The following is a 15885-nucleotide window of genomic DNA, read 5'->3' on the forward strand; positions in this document are numbered from 1 at the left end:
GTCACGACTTGTGAGAACATCACACAATCTATATAAGACAACAGGTTTCATACGAATTTGTTCAACGCAATGTCTATCACCTCGATTCAAAATGCTGTCCATATAGAATTCTCGTTGAGCAATTGCATTTATACGTGGTTCTCTTGGTATATAATTTCTATTTCTTTCTTGTTCAATAATAGCAACCCCTGTAGCTATCACAGTTACAGCTGCTCCCATACATGCTGCATGAATAATCTTACTATCCATAACAACAAAGTGAAGTTTTCTGCTAACAAAACCTAAACATTTAAAAAGCATATAAGATACTTACATAATCAATACAATAAATTATGCTCAAAATTATGCGCAAAGAAGCTGATTCCCAACACAAACAATGCCTTAAAGGAAATAATTATATAATGAATTCTGTTTCCCATAGCAAACAATACAATAACTTATTAATGAATTCTGTATAAAAATATTAAAGGACTCAAATTTTCTACCGAAATCATTTCATTTTTTTTAACTGTGTATAATCATCATCATCAACGCACATAATATTTCATTGTCTAATATTTCTACCCATATCAATTCTTGAACAATTACTGTGCAGCATCATCAGCCGTTCACTAATGCCTTCTAATTAATTAATACCTGGCTTAACCACTATCAATTCGGTTCTCAATTACTGTGCAGCATCATCAACTATTCAGTAATGCCTTCTAATTAATTAATACCCGACTTATAACCAAATAAGGAACCACTGATTCTACCCAAACCAATCTACTGTGCAGCATCATCTACCATTCAGTAATGCCTTAATTAATTAATACCCGACTTATAACCACTAATAAGGAACCATTGCCTATTTCTATTTTCTACCCAAACCAATCTACTGTGCAGCATCATCAACATCAACGGGCCTCTTCACAGTCAAGATTTCTACCGAAATCAATTCCGCCTTTCATCATCAACGCAGCATCATCAACGCATCATCATCAACGCACACACATCACGCCAACAATGTCACGACCCGATCCCCGGATCCATGACCGGCACATAGGCAAGGTTCCCCTTCAAGGTTCCATACCTATGCGAACCCAAACTTACACACAAACTTATCCTAACTCAATCAGAGTTCAACGCAGTATTTATAACAAAATCAACTTCATAATATAATTGAATTGTCTTAATACAAGAGTTTATATAAGTTCAGAGTTTTGGAGCACTAACTAGACATAAAGGAAGGTACAAATTACTACCAAAAGAGCAGGTTCTGAAGGTCCAACAAAATGACCTGCTATCAAGCTATAAGCCTGAAAAGGATAAATAATGAGATGGTGAGTTCAACAACTCAGTGAGTAGATAACGTTCAATATACACACACGAGGTAATACAACAATGAGAAATATATATACAAGTATGGATTTAGGTTCTTATGGAAGTGTTCTCAAATTGGCCATAACAAGAAGATCATATGGTAAAACTCGTCAGAAAATCAAAATGCAATGAGCATGAGGCTCCGTACTGTGGGATGATCAGTCCACACAGGTTGGTGACTCCCCCGACCAACTAGGGTTCAGATACGATGTGCACAAAGACTAACACTACCCTGTTAGCATGGGTATTCTGACTTACATACCATAGGTTCATAATCATAATCTAACAAACATATTCATATCTCAAAACTCAACTCATGACATCAATCAAATGAGGAGCTATCAATTCAGAAGTCAATTCAAAATATATGTTGGTTCATATCAAGAATTCAGATTCAATAATTGATCATGCTTTATCATAACAAGGATAATAATCAACATATATATTATCAAGAAGCATGATTCAATTCATATTAACAAATCAAATATTTATACTATTTCTCATGCATATGGAAAATTATCCACTCACCTGACTCAAAAGCAAACAGAAGTCAAAAGCAGACACCGAAGAAAATCCTACTGACGTCCCGCCGGTAGAATATCAGGATTATCTGAATATAAAGGAGACATATTCAAGAATGACTCAAGAGAATATATAACCTATTTAATATACTTATCTAAGGGTATATTCCATAACCCTATATGTTTTTAGACTAAACTAGTTATTTTCCCAAAAACCCAAAATCTAACGGTTTTCCCGAAATCTAATCCATAATAAAGCAAATAATAAAACTTCATAATAATTCACTAAATAACCCTCAATTATTCATCAAACTAATCTGAAAAAGCTAATATTACAGCTAGGGACTAATCTGTAATTTATCATATTCTTAAGGGTTAAATTGCAACTTTTGTCAAATTGGAGGACCAAACTAAAATTTATCATAAATCCATGAATATACTGAAATTCTGACCATAATTAGTCCTCATTTCTGTCCAGATCATCTCATTATACTCCAAGGACCATTCTGGAATTTTACCAAATTTTTAGGGTCAAATTGTAATTTTTGTCAAATTGGAGGACCAAATTGAAAGTGTTAAATTCTCTTATCTATACAACAATTCTGTCCATAATTCATATGTTATTCTGTTCAGATTCTCGGAATAGGCTCTAGGGACCAATTTGTAATTTTCCAAAGTTCGGGGACTAAACTGTAATTTTCGTAAATTGAGGGACCAAATTGAATTTTCATCATCTTCAACCTCCAATCCAGAATTTTAACAGAAACCTACTGTTCTCCCCTGATTTTTAACTCAAAATTCACCATTCAAACAAAACTATAACTCAAAATCATCACAATCTTCCATAATCAACTAAATCATCAATTAACCACAACAATCAACCCCTAACATTCAATTTAATTCATCAATTAAACTCAAAACACAAATTTCATAACCCTAACATTCATCAAAATCGAAATTAAAGCTTAATTAACATATATTTATACATAATCTTACCTTTAAACTTATTTCCTTCAACTCCTTTCTACTTCCTTTCTAATTTCCCTCTTTTCTCTTCTTCTTCTTTCTCCCTTCTCTCTCCTGCCGATTCTCTCTCAAATTTTCAGATCCCTCTTTTGTTTTTTTTTCTTCTATTTATATATATTATGCTTATCTAATTACCACACTACCCCTCATACATTTATACCCACACTTTAAGCCACCAAGGGCTTTGTTGTATTTTCCAATTCATTAATTCAAAACGTTACAAACAAAGCACAGGAAATGCACAAAACACAGGAAACGTATATCAGCAACAGAGAAGGAAAATCACATCGGGTGGAGAAATAGAGCATGGGTTTGCTGTGTTTTTTTCACAGAAACCAAACAAATTGTTTTGTTTGGTTTCTGTGAAAAAAACACAGCAAACCCGATTTCTGGGAAAAATGGGTTTGGGTTTGCTGTGTATGGGTTGTTGTGTATGGGTTTGCAGTGTTTGGTTTATGGGAAAAATGCAGGGGTTGTGGTTTTCTATGGATGGTTTGCCTAGCGAAGAGATTGGGAAGGAAACGGGCCCGAAGGGCGCCTTCGGCTTCAGAAAAGAATGGTGATTCTTTGCTATGACAGTGGTAATTCTTTGCTATGATAGCAACAATGGCGAAAGGAAATAATTTTGCCGTGTATGTGTATGGGTCTGTGTTTGGTTTCTGGGTTCAATTTTTGGGTTTGTTGTGGTTGAGTTTTCCCAGGGGTTTGGGTTTGCTGTGGTTGAATGGGTTGCCTTCCCATGGGTTTCGGTTTACAGAGCATGGGAGCTTTTGGTTGCAGTGAAATTAACAGAGCATGGGAGCTTTTGGTTGCAGTGAAATACCCGGCTTATAACCACTAACAGAGCATGGTTGCAGTGAAATAACAGATAAACAAGGGAAAAAACGCAGCACAAGATTTATGCCATAATAATAACAACAAATTAAAAATAAAGAGGATGAAAACAAGATAAATAAAGACATTTGAGAAAAAAAAAATTACCTGGAAGATGAAAGATGCTTGCAATTGATCTGCGTAAATTATTTGGGAGAGAAAGAGAGTTTTTAGGGATTTGTTTTTTTAGGACTGGGGACACTTTTTGTTAATAAAGAAAAGGAAAGTGTTTTCCTTAGAATAAAGAAAGGAAAACACTTTCCTGCTCTAACGTTTCATTTTTTCTGTTGACTGGAATTAAGTTTCTTTTGACCGATTTTCCTTATGCTTATCAAACATGGGAAAGTGGGGAAAATGGTTTTCACGAAAATGAATTCCTGGAAACAAACAAGGCATAAATTTATAAGATAATATATTCTAAAAAACACACAAATCTCACTAGATGTATAATTTAACACACAAATCTTACTTAATTAGAAGATACTTTATATATATATATATATATATATATAAATGATGTCTCATTGTACCTTATTTCTAACTTTTTTTAGTGTATTAAAAAGCTATGATGTAGTTTTCTTGTATTGCAAGATAATTATGCAATGTGATACAAAAAGAATACTCTGATAAATTAATTTTATTATTAATTAATGTATAAAGTAATAAATTATTAATTTATCAAATATCTTGATTAATTAATAAATTTTCATAATCCCAAAATGTATTAATTGACATAGATTTAACTGTACATGGGAATTTGCATGTGGCTGGATTGAACCCAAACAAGCTTTAAGAGCTTAAGAAAAACCCTCAAATGGCCCATCTTCCCACAATTTAATTTTCTTTTGCTGTTGGTGTTTGCATAAACAATCCAGGGAAGCACTGATTTATATGTCAACCCAACTTCACAATGGACAGCAGCAACCCATTCTTGAAACAATGCCCAGATGCCAACAAGCATGAAAACAGAGAAGAAAAGATGGGAGCCTCAAGACACAAGATTTCTTAAACATCATGGGAACCCAGAATATGGGATATCTTACGGGTTCTGCAGGTGATAAGAATGCAGCTTCATAACCAAGCTATATATATTTTATACATAGTACATAGGCTCAAAGCCATTACAGCCACTAAAGAAACCCGAAGATGTGAACAAGAAGTCAAGTTTTTATTGGGAGATGATATTGATCGAAGCCATCATGACCATATATGACCATGAATGTGTGAGCACAGCTAAAATGGAAGACAGCCCAGTTTGCTCAAGAAACTGACATACACAATTTGCTCAAGAAACTGTGTACAAGAAAAAAACAAGCTAAGATAAAAGGCAGTCAAGTTTTCATGTTTATGGTAGTCTTCGACTTCACAAAAGACCATACATCAAAACGCATTTCCCTCCTCCTCCCCAACCGCTAGTACTAATGGCTAAAATCATCGCGCCGCCGATAAAATGAAGACAACTAGAGTAGTACTTAGAACCAAACCCAGCCAACCATAACACTATCAGTTCAATAATCACCAAGCATCCATTACTATGCATATACCGGGGCTAAAGTGGAACCAAGTGAAACAATCATGTATGTGAACTTGGAAGAAGAGCATAGTTGCCAGTGTTCATGTCAGATGTTCAGCAACAGAGCAAAGAGCCAGTTACTTGGCACATATCAGATTATTTGATATTTTTCTCTCAGAATGTAATGATTTGAAGGAATGAAGGGGATAATGCAGAATCATATTGCGCAGGATACATTGTTGCGGCTGAGCATGAAGCTCAAAATATTGACTCATCAGGTTAGTGACCAGGTATTACTGAAGCCACTTGGACTATCAGAAGAAGCATTTGATAAACAGAGGAATCAATAAGAAAGGAAGTCTTAAGGTTGGTATTATGATAACAAAATCATTAGGTTGGTCAAATCTACACACACACATTAATCATTAAATGGTTATGGTTGAGGCTAATAATTCATTAAAATTAAATTAAAGGCAGACAGAGAGATTCAGAGAAAGAAATACAATCCAATATTATATTCTCCTACCACAACTCGAAGAAGGGATTAGGGACATCCTTGGCATTAGGATTCTCCCACTCCACCACTGACTCCCACCATTATTTTGGTTTTATTTTCATTCTTCTAAGAGAAGGGGGAGGAGATGGCTGCCCATTTTCAAGCAACAGAACACAAATTTTCTTCTCCTCTAACTGTTATCGGAGCATCTTCCAGCAATTAACTTCTCCTCTAGTACAAAGACTTGCAGGCTAGAGTGTTGAGCCAATATCCCACCACAAAACTCCTTTTCATCATTCTAAGAAACCTCAGGTTGGATAGAGATTCCATACCTTGAGGCATCTTTTCAAGTGCACAAGTATGAGAGAGATCTAACCTTTTCAATGCCCTCAGCTTTTTTTAATGATGGTAAATGCCTCAAGTTCAAACACCATGTGAGCAACAAAGCAGTGAGACTCACCAAATCAGAGAAAGAATCAATAAGGTTGACAGATTTGGACACCTCGGTGAATGGCTGGAGGGAATTTCTTTAATTTGGTTTTATAATAGAGAAACTCCAACAAGATTTTTCTTTAATTTATATAAACGTGCCTTGAGAGTTCTCTTGCATCATGTCGCCATCGTCAATTGTTGCTTGCCTGCTCCTCATTCCTTCCATTATTCCCTCCTTCCTTTCAATCACATGATCTTCAGGAAATAATTCACAACATAATCAACTTCTTCCTTTCAATCACATCTGGACCGTCGAAAATTATTGCTCATAATCATCAATCTGTGTTTGAAGTGTTACAGCTGATATAGTTACGGTTAGTGCAGGTTCAATGATTAGCTGGCAGATGCATGGACATGTTTTAGGAAGTTGTTAGAGTCAGTTAGAGCTAGTTAATAATAGAAAAAATATTATTGCGCGATTTTTCTCTCTAAAAATAATTACTTAAATATCTAAAAGTCTTTTTAATTATCAAAAAAGATTTTTTATAAATACTTGAATTAATTAAATTAATGATTAAACAACAATCCACCCGTAAAAAACCCTATTTATAATTACTTGAATTTTAAACCTCATAAAAAATACCTCTCAGAAGCTCAAAGTCTTCATCAGGGAAGCTGGTCAGCCAAAGTTCAGGCTCTCCAACGAAAAGAGAATCTCCTTCTTGTGCCATCACTTCATCATTGTTTTGTTCTTGGACAGAAGCTAAAATTGTATTGGTGACCTCGTTACTGCTTGAGCCTCCTACGATTTTAAGTTTTTTTTTCTGGAATGTCATCCATTGCTGCAGGAATTGCACGACATTTTGAACTTCTTCAGGAATTGAATAAGAATTAATGGAAGTGACATTAATTGGAAAAAGAAAGTTTAAACAGAAAAATAATTATAAAAAGCTCAAGGTTAAGGGTCAATATAGTGCGAACTCCATAAGACATGGATTATAAAAACTGAGAACGATCAATTGATTTATTTTTGGAAACTATTGATGATACTTGTCCTTTACTTAAAAAGAATCAAGAAATAGTTGCAGGTGAAAAACAGAAACACCAACAAGACGAAGAAGATGAAGTATAAATAGTTTACCTGGATTCAAGATGTCCTGCGAGAGCTGCCTTGCCTGAGCAGTAATCAGAAAAAAGAGCAGAAAGCACAGGCAAGAGAAGAGTATATGGTTTTAAGAAATAATTTACTGGGAACAGAGAATGGTATAATGTGGAAGAGATTGTTACAGTAATAGCACAGAGAGAAGAACGGTTCAAGAAAAAACTATAATGAAGTTGAAGCAGAATCTCTGTTTGATTTTTTCTTTTTGGTACAGTGGTCAGCAATAGCTTGGAAGACTTTTTAGGCTACTCTTCTACTTGAAATATTAATAATTCTATTCTAAATTCCAATCTTATACACCATTTTTATTGGGAACTGCCGCAAGGAAGTTACCCATCTTGCATGCATTTTATTTCTGATTCTTTTCTGATTATTTTAAAATTTCATCACCTCATGATAGAATATATATAATACACACTCCTTTCATCTATCAGATAGTGCTCCCACTTCTACATTTGTATTTGTAAAGGGATCAAGGGCAGCCAGTTTTGATCACTGTACAAGGAAATCGCGGCATTTCCTTTATGGCCTTTAAATATCCGAGAAGAAATCACATTTTGTTCTGCCAAATCTTTCGTTGCTTTAGAATCTACTAAGACCCAATAGGTTGGGATTTGTTTTGCGTGTATGCAAATTTTTATTGGCTTTCGTCTCCCTAAGGTTTTCATTTTAGAAAAATCTTGATATATATGATAATTTGAGAGAAAGGGGAGCAAAATGTTGAACAATTTCAATATCCAAGATCCATCAGAAAAATCTCATCCATGAGAGAATGTGATAAAGATATGAACATCAAAGAAAATCACTTCATGATATGAATAAAAGAACCCAATGTTGGTTTAGATTAATTGTTTATTTAGAGCATATAAATTCTATATCACATGTCTTTCATCGATGACCACATGACTTTTGCTGATGGATCTCGGATATTGAAATTGTTCAATCTTCTGACTTGTTAAGAAAGGGGGAGAGATACTTGGAGGAAGACAATTCTTTTTATTCATCAATCTCATTACATATGGGGAGAAAAGATTACAGAGTAATTAAAATCTAATTCATGAGTAGTCTAAAGAGAACTTGAAGTCATTTTAACTACTCATGAACTCATTCATCTTTCTAGGCAAGTTCATACATCTCTCCAAAGGATCAATTTTCAACCAAATTCATTCATCTTTCAAAATTGGTTCAATGTCAAACCAAATTCATTGATACTTCAAAAAGGTTTAATGTTCAGCAGATCTTTATTGGTTTCCCAGCCTATTTCATCTATCAGTTATCTGGTTTATACAAGGCGTAATGCAGCAAAATGTGAGCGTTTTTGTGCTGGAATGGAATAGATATGGCTTCTCAATTATAGAAAATCTCTGAGTTCCAGTTGGGTAGATATCTTGGTGTGCCTCTCATTAGTGGAAAGCTAAATGATGTTGATTGCATGCTGCTCCTGGAAAAAAATAAAAAAATCATTAGTAGACTTCAACGTTCGGCAACTAAGCTTGAGTATATTACTGTTCATTTCTTACGGGTTTGATACTAAATTCATTGGGAAATGCAGAGCTAATTTCAACCCAAAAATTTGCTTATCATTTTTAGTGAATAATGAACAAGATGATGATTAACACAGTGATCATTGAAATAATGAAGAAGGTTACAATCAAAACACACCCAGTGATACAGGATGAACAAAAAAGGACAGAATATACGAGTCCATCCCAGCTTGAAACAATCAAGTTGAACAGTAGGTGCTTCAAAGTCTAGACAACACTAATGGAAGGAAGTCTGTGTTGGGTTTCTTGCCATTAATGTGCAGCAATTATATTAATGGACGGCATCGTCCATTGACAAATACAAATTAGCCCATCACACATGTCAAAGTTTGCAGTCACTATTATTGAAGATGAGCTGGAGCTGGTGGCACTATCCCTGCCTAAAAATAGACACCAAGAGAGTAGAACAAAGTGAGTAGAGAAGAGTGAGTAGAGATAGAGAGAAGGGCTGCAAGGGCAGCAGCTACAAGTGCAGCAATGAGAGGTGGGAGTTGAGTTGAGTGAAGTGATCCTCCTCCTCCTCCATGTATTTGTATTGTATACTTTCTCTATTACTAATAATATGGAACTCTCCCGTGGAAGTAGGTGATTTGCCGAATCACGTTAAATATTGTGTGCCAATGTGCTTAGCCTCCAATGGGCAACTATCAGAACACCATCAGTCAGAATTCCCAACAGTCTGACGGAGGAGATTCTAGAGGAGTTGAGCTAACATAAGAGAAAAATACGGCAGAGGAAGAGAACAAAGCAGCGAAAATGTAAGCACACTACATAAATATGTGCAGGATGTAAATATATATAAATAAGAAACAAAATAACTATTGACTTTTCATAGTTGTATTTGTTTCTATAGTTACAGGATTTCCTGATTATGGACGCTGATTTGTTTCTGATTTGTTGCCATTGTGGAGTGTAGTAGCCGTTGGAGTATTTTCTTGATTATGGTGGCTGATTTGTTTCTGATTTGCATACAGCTATAGTTTCCATGTATGATGAGTTGCCATTCTGGAGTGTAGTTGTCACGACCTGAATCCCGGATCCATGACCGGCACATAGGCAAGGTTCCCCTCCAAGGTTCCATACCTATGTGAACCCAAACTTACACACAAACTTATCCTAACTCAATCAGAGTTCAACGCAACATTAATAACAAAATCAACTTCATAATATAATTGAATTGTCTTAATACAAGAGTTAATATAATTCATAGTTTTGGAGCACTAACTTGACATAAAAGGAAGATACAAATTACAACCAAAAAGCAGGTTCGGAAGGTTCAACAAAAGTAACCTGCTATCAAGCTATAAGCCTGAAAAGAATAATAATGAGAGGGTGAGTTCAACAACTCAGTGAGTAGATAACGTTCAATATACACACACGAGGTAATACAGAAATGAGAAATATATATACAAGTAAGGCTCTAGGTTCTTATAGAAAGGTTTCTTAAATAGGCCATAACAAGAATATCATATGGTAAAGCTCGTCAGAAAATCAAAATGCAATGAGCATGAGGCTCCGTACTGTGGGATGATCAGTCCACACAGGTTGGTGACTCCCCCGACCAACTAGGGTTCAAATACGATGTGCACAAAGACTAACACTACCCTGTTAGCATGGGTATTCTGACTGACATACCATAGGCTCATAATCATATTCAAACAGACATATTCATATCTCAAGGCTCAACTCATGACATCAATCAAATGAGAAGCTATCAATTCAGAAGTCAATCCCAAATATATCCAAAATATATACTGGTTCATATCAAGAATTCAGATTCAACAATTGATCATGCTTTATCAAAACAAGGATAATAATCAACATATATATTATCAAGAAGCATGATCCAATTCATATTAACAAATCAAATATTTATAATATTTCTCATGCATATGGAAAATTATCCACTCACCTGACTCAAAAGCAACAAAACTCAAAGCTGATATCGAAGGAAATCCTACTAACGTCCCGCCGGTAGAATATCAGGATTATCTGAATATAAAGGAGACATATTCAAGAATAACTCAAAGGAATATTTAACTTATTTAATACACTTAACTAAGAATGTATTCCGTAATCCTATATGTTTTTGAACTAACTAGTCAATTTTCTCAAAAACCCAAAAATCTAACGGTTTTTCCGAAATCTAATCTATAATAAAACAAATAATAAAATTGATAATAATTCACTAAATAACCCTCAATTATTCATCAAACCAATCTGAAAAATCTAATATTACAACTAGGGACTAATCTGTAATTTATCATATTTTTAAGGGTCAAATTGCAACTTTTGTCAAATTAGAGGAACAAACTAAACATATCATAAATTCATGAATATAGTGGAATTATGTCCATAATTCATATGTTATTCTGTTCAGAATCTCGGAATAGGCTCCAGGGACCAATCTGTAAATTTTCCAAAGTTTGGGGACTAAACTGTAATTTTCCAAAATTGAGGGACCAAATTGAATTTTCATCATCTTCAACCTCCAATCCAGAATTTCAACAGAAAACCCACTGTTCTCTCCAAATTTCTAACACAAATTCACCATTCAAACAAAAATCATAACTCAAAATCATCATCTTTCAATTCAATCTCTCAAAACAACCAAATAATCAAATACCCACAACAATTAACCCATAACATTCAACTTAATTCATCAATTAACCCAAAACACAAATTTTCAAAACCCTAACATTCATCAAAACTGAAATTAAAGCTTAATTAACACATATTTATACATAATCTTACCTTTAAACTTATTTCCTTCATCTCCTTTCTATTTCCCTTCTAATTTCCCTCTTTTCTCTTCTTCTTCTTCTTTCTCCCTTCTCCCTTCTCTCTCACGGTTTACTACTCAAGAATTCAGCTCCCTCTTTTGTTTTATTTTTTTTTTCCTTCTATTTTTATTTATCATCTCTTTATACAATTACTACAATACCTCTCATTTAATTCAAAACATTACAGTAGTAGCTGTTGGAGTATTTTCCCTACAATCTTGGATATTGGCGTGACAGGAGTTGATCAAGATTTGATCAGGAGATGCTGTGATGCTGCTGCTGCTGCTGCTTCGGTGATGCTGCTACTGTTGCTGCTCCTGTGATGTTGCTGCTGTATTATTGCTAATATCATATACGTAGTTGATAGCTTTGAACTACCTTGACATGGCAGACCAGTGCAGGGATGGAAGGACACAAGAGTTTGGGTCCGATTTGAGGATGTTTTTGCACGCTATGAAACAATAAGTTGTCAGGCTTAAGATCTCTATGCATGAGAACAAGTGAATCACAAGCCTCAAAAACCCCAACGATAGTACTTATCAACTTAGAAGCCTCTCTATCACCATAAGCAGAACAGAGGGCATAACTGAAACAGTATAAGAATGATTCAGAGCATGCTTTCTTTCCTACCCTTATTCATTCATAAATTAGAGGCTTGTCGTCCTTCACCATCGTCCTGCAAAAAGATAACCAAGTAATTAAAAGCCTTAAACTTTGAAACCAATCAAATTCTAAAAATTAATTAACTTACATTTTTTTTGTGGGTTCACTCAAAAATACTATCCATCTAAACCAATCAATTCCTACCCTTATTTTTTTTGTGGCATATCTGAAATATTCATACAAATCAATCAGAAGTAAAGCCAATAATTCAAAACTTAAACATATATAATGCTTACCAATCCGCAAGGTGTCTATCTTAATGATGTCCCCCAACCATGCAAGGCCATGAAGGACATCCTTAGCATCAGGATGCTCCCACTGCACTACTGACTCACGCCATTCTTTTGCTTCCTTGTGGATCAAACTTAAGGCAGACAACAAGGCTTGAATCAGGAAGAGAATTGGTTATAAGCAGACAGAAAGATTCAGAGAGACAGAGAGAGGCTATGTACCCAAATAACCCACAGCAATAGTAAATTTGATGCTCAATTCAAAAGCATTAAATGAAATTGTCTGACATGAGACTAGAGGAATTAGGATTACTGGAGAATCCACCGCTTCTTGTGCCATACCCAAAGCTATGCAGAGTGTGGATCCCCTTAGCTTCCCCAAATGCATCATCTCTCCTTGAAATGCCTTAACAACAAACATTCTGCAGCTTTGGAATCCTTCACCGGCTGTCAAATTATCTACAAAAAGATTATCAAATTATTAAAAAGGCACAAACTTCAAAGCTAATCAAATTCTCATTTAAAATCTCGTCTTTAAAAAGACAAGAGTTATCCAATCCCACATAAACAAATTAAGAATCTTCGTATTAATAATAAATAAAAAGAGGAATTTTAGATAATATTTAATTAGTGTCTCAAAATTAAAGGGACAAATATAAAAGGTGTTACGATTGGGGATGATAAAATAAAATCATTAGGTTAATCAAACTTGTGAGTCAAATTTAATATAAATCATTAGGTTAATCATTACGTGGATGTGGTTGAGGCTAATAATTCATTCAAATTAAATTAAGACTGTGAGAGAAAGAGAGGAATTACCTGTAATTAATTCAATATATATTATATTATATTGAAGGCGGAGTCGTTTCCTACCAAAACTCTATAAAGGGATGAAGGACATCCTTAGCGTTAGGATGCTCCCACTCTGCTACTGACTCCCACCATTCTTTTGGTCTTATATACATTTTTCTAATAGAAGAGGGAGATGGAAGACAAATTGCCATCCTCTTCAGCTTCTCACATGTGTCTACTTCAATTTTTTGGAGAGAATCGCAAATCAGTTTTGCACTACAAATTCTTTTCAGTTCTGGTAACAAACTCAATTCCAGTTCTCTTAACTTTGGGAGTTTGAATTCGGTGCTGTTGCTGCTGCTTTCTTCATCTGATCTTGTTCCACCTATAATCTCCTTCATCTTCTTACATCCTACAACTGTGATCTTTTCTATGTTTACGAGGGAAATCCAAGAAGATGAAACCAAGATCTCCATGCTATCGCAATTCCATACTTCAATTTGTTGGGAAATCCAACAACAATCCATCCATAAAAAACCCTATTTATAATTACTTGAATTTTTAAACCTCATCAAAAAATACCTCTCAGAAGCTGAAAGTCTTCATCAGGGAAGCTGGTCAGCCAAAGTTCAGGCTCTCCAACGAAAAGAGCATCTCCTTCTTGTGCCATCACTTCATCATTGTTTTGTTCTTGGACAGAAGCTAAAACTGTATTGGTGACCTCGTTACTGCTTGAGCCTGCTACGATTTTAAGTTTTTTTTTCTGGAGTGTCATCCATTGCAGCACGCACTACATTTTGAACTTCTTCAGGAACTTTCTCACATATTTTAACACCACGCCCTTTCACTCCTGACAAATGCCATTTGATCCTAGAAATGGAAGTATTCTCGGAAAAAGAATTAATGGAAGTTACATTAATTGGAAAAAGAAACAGGAAAAAATTATAAAAAAGCTCAAGGTTAAGGGTCAATTTAGTGTGCACTCCATAAGACATGGATTATAAAAACTGAGAAAGATCAATTGATTATTTTTGGAAACTATTGATGATACTTGTCCTTTACTTAAGAAGATTCAAGCAATAGTTGCAGGTAAAAAACAGAAACACCAACAAGACGAAGCAGATGAAGTATAAATGCTTTACCTGGATTCAAGATGTCCTGCAAGAGCTGCCTTGCCTGAGCAGTAATCAGAAAAAAAGAGCAGAAAGCACAGGCAAGAGAAGAGTATATGGTTTTAAGAAATAATTTACTGGGAACAGAGAATGGTATAATGAGATGATATGTGGAAGAGATTGTTACAGTTATAGCACAGAGAGAAGAAAGGTTCAAGAAAAAACTATAATGAAGTTGAAGCAGAATCTCTGTTGGATTTTTTCTTTTTGGTACATTGGTCAACAATAGTTTGGAAGACTTTTTAGGCTACTCTTCCACTTCAAATATTAATAATTCTATTCTAAATTCCAATCTTATACACCATTTTTATTGGGAATTGCCGCAAGGAAGTTACCCATGTTGGGGATTCCGACTCCCCTAGTTGTCCATTGGAGGCTTAGCACACTGAGATATAATATTTAGCATGGTTCGGCAAAACCACCTACATCCACGGGAGAGGTCCATATTATTAGAGATAGAAAAAGGATACAATACAAATACATGGAGGAGGAGGATCACTTCACTCAACTCTACTCTCAACTCTCACACACTGCTGCACATGGCAGCAGGGCTGTTGTCCATGGCAGCAGCTCCTCTTTCTCTGTTCTTCTCTTCACTCTCTACACTCAGAATCTCCCTCAATTTGCTCTCAAATAATGCCTCTATTTATAGGCAATAATGGCAGACAAGAGGCCATAAATCATGACACTAATGGAGGGACAAAAGCCATGAGACATGGCACAAATGGTGGCACTAAATATTCCACTAAGCATAGTGGTGGGGTATTGCCACAAAATAGCAATTTCCTAACAATCACCCCCTTTGCCATTTGTGTGGGCAATTGTCCCCTTGCTTCTTCAGCACAAGCTTGCAATCTGCAGCTCTTCTAAGTTTACCATTCTGAGAGCGTCTTCAACACAACATTCCCCTTTGAGCGTATCAACCATGCTCGGTTCAGAATGATTTATCAAGCCTTACATCAAGGCTTGCAACACCCCTTTAAACAGATATTTCCAAGTGTGACAGTCATTATCTGAGTATCTCAATATGATCACAAGCTCACCACTCTTCCAAGAGTCTACTCATCCAGGAGTTGCGTCTGCCCTCTGTTTCATCCTAGGAACCACGCCTTACTTCTCCGTGAGTTTCTCGCTCTTAGTCTTAAGAGTCCAGGTAGCTCTCCACCTTTAACCTTAGGGGGCAACCCATTAAAGGTTGATCCATATATGTCTTGATACTCTGAGTATTACAATGCCTTCACCGAGCTCACCACCTTGACAACAGTCAACTTGTTCCAGAAACCTGCGCATGCCCTCTGCTCCTACATAGCAGCCGC

General features: G+C 35.5%; 1 long non-coding RNA gene and 1 pseudogene across 1 annotated transcript; both read right to left on the reverse strand.

Moving 5' to 3' along the window:
• Positions 1–15885, reverse strand: part of LOC133668140 (uncharacterized) — a 60911-nt pseudogene that overhangs the window by 30237 nt on the left and 14789 nt on the right.
• Positions 12627–13771, reverse strand: LOC133668545 (uncharacterized). Its single transcript, XR_009833749.1, has 3 exons — positions 13425–13771; positions 12828–13064; positions 12627–12739 (listed from the first exon to the last, which is right to left on the reverse strand). It is a non-coding gene; the product is annotated as an uncharacterized LOC133668545 (long non-coding RNA).

The sequence above is a fragment of the Populus nigra genome, chromosome 11 (assembly GCF_951802175.1).
Source record: "Populus nigra chromosome 11, ddPopNigr1.1, whole genome shotgun sequence".
Taxonomy (NCBI): domain Eukaryota; kingdom Viridiplantae; phylum Streptophyta; class Magnoliopsida; order Malpighiales; family Salicaceae; genus Populus; species Populus nigra.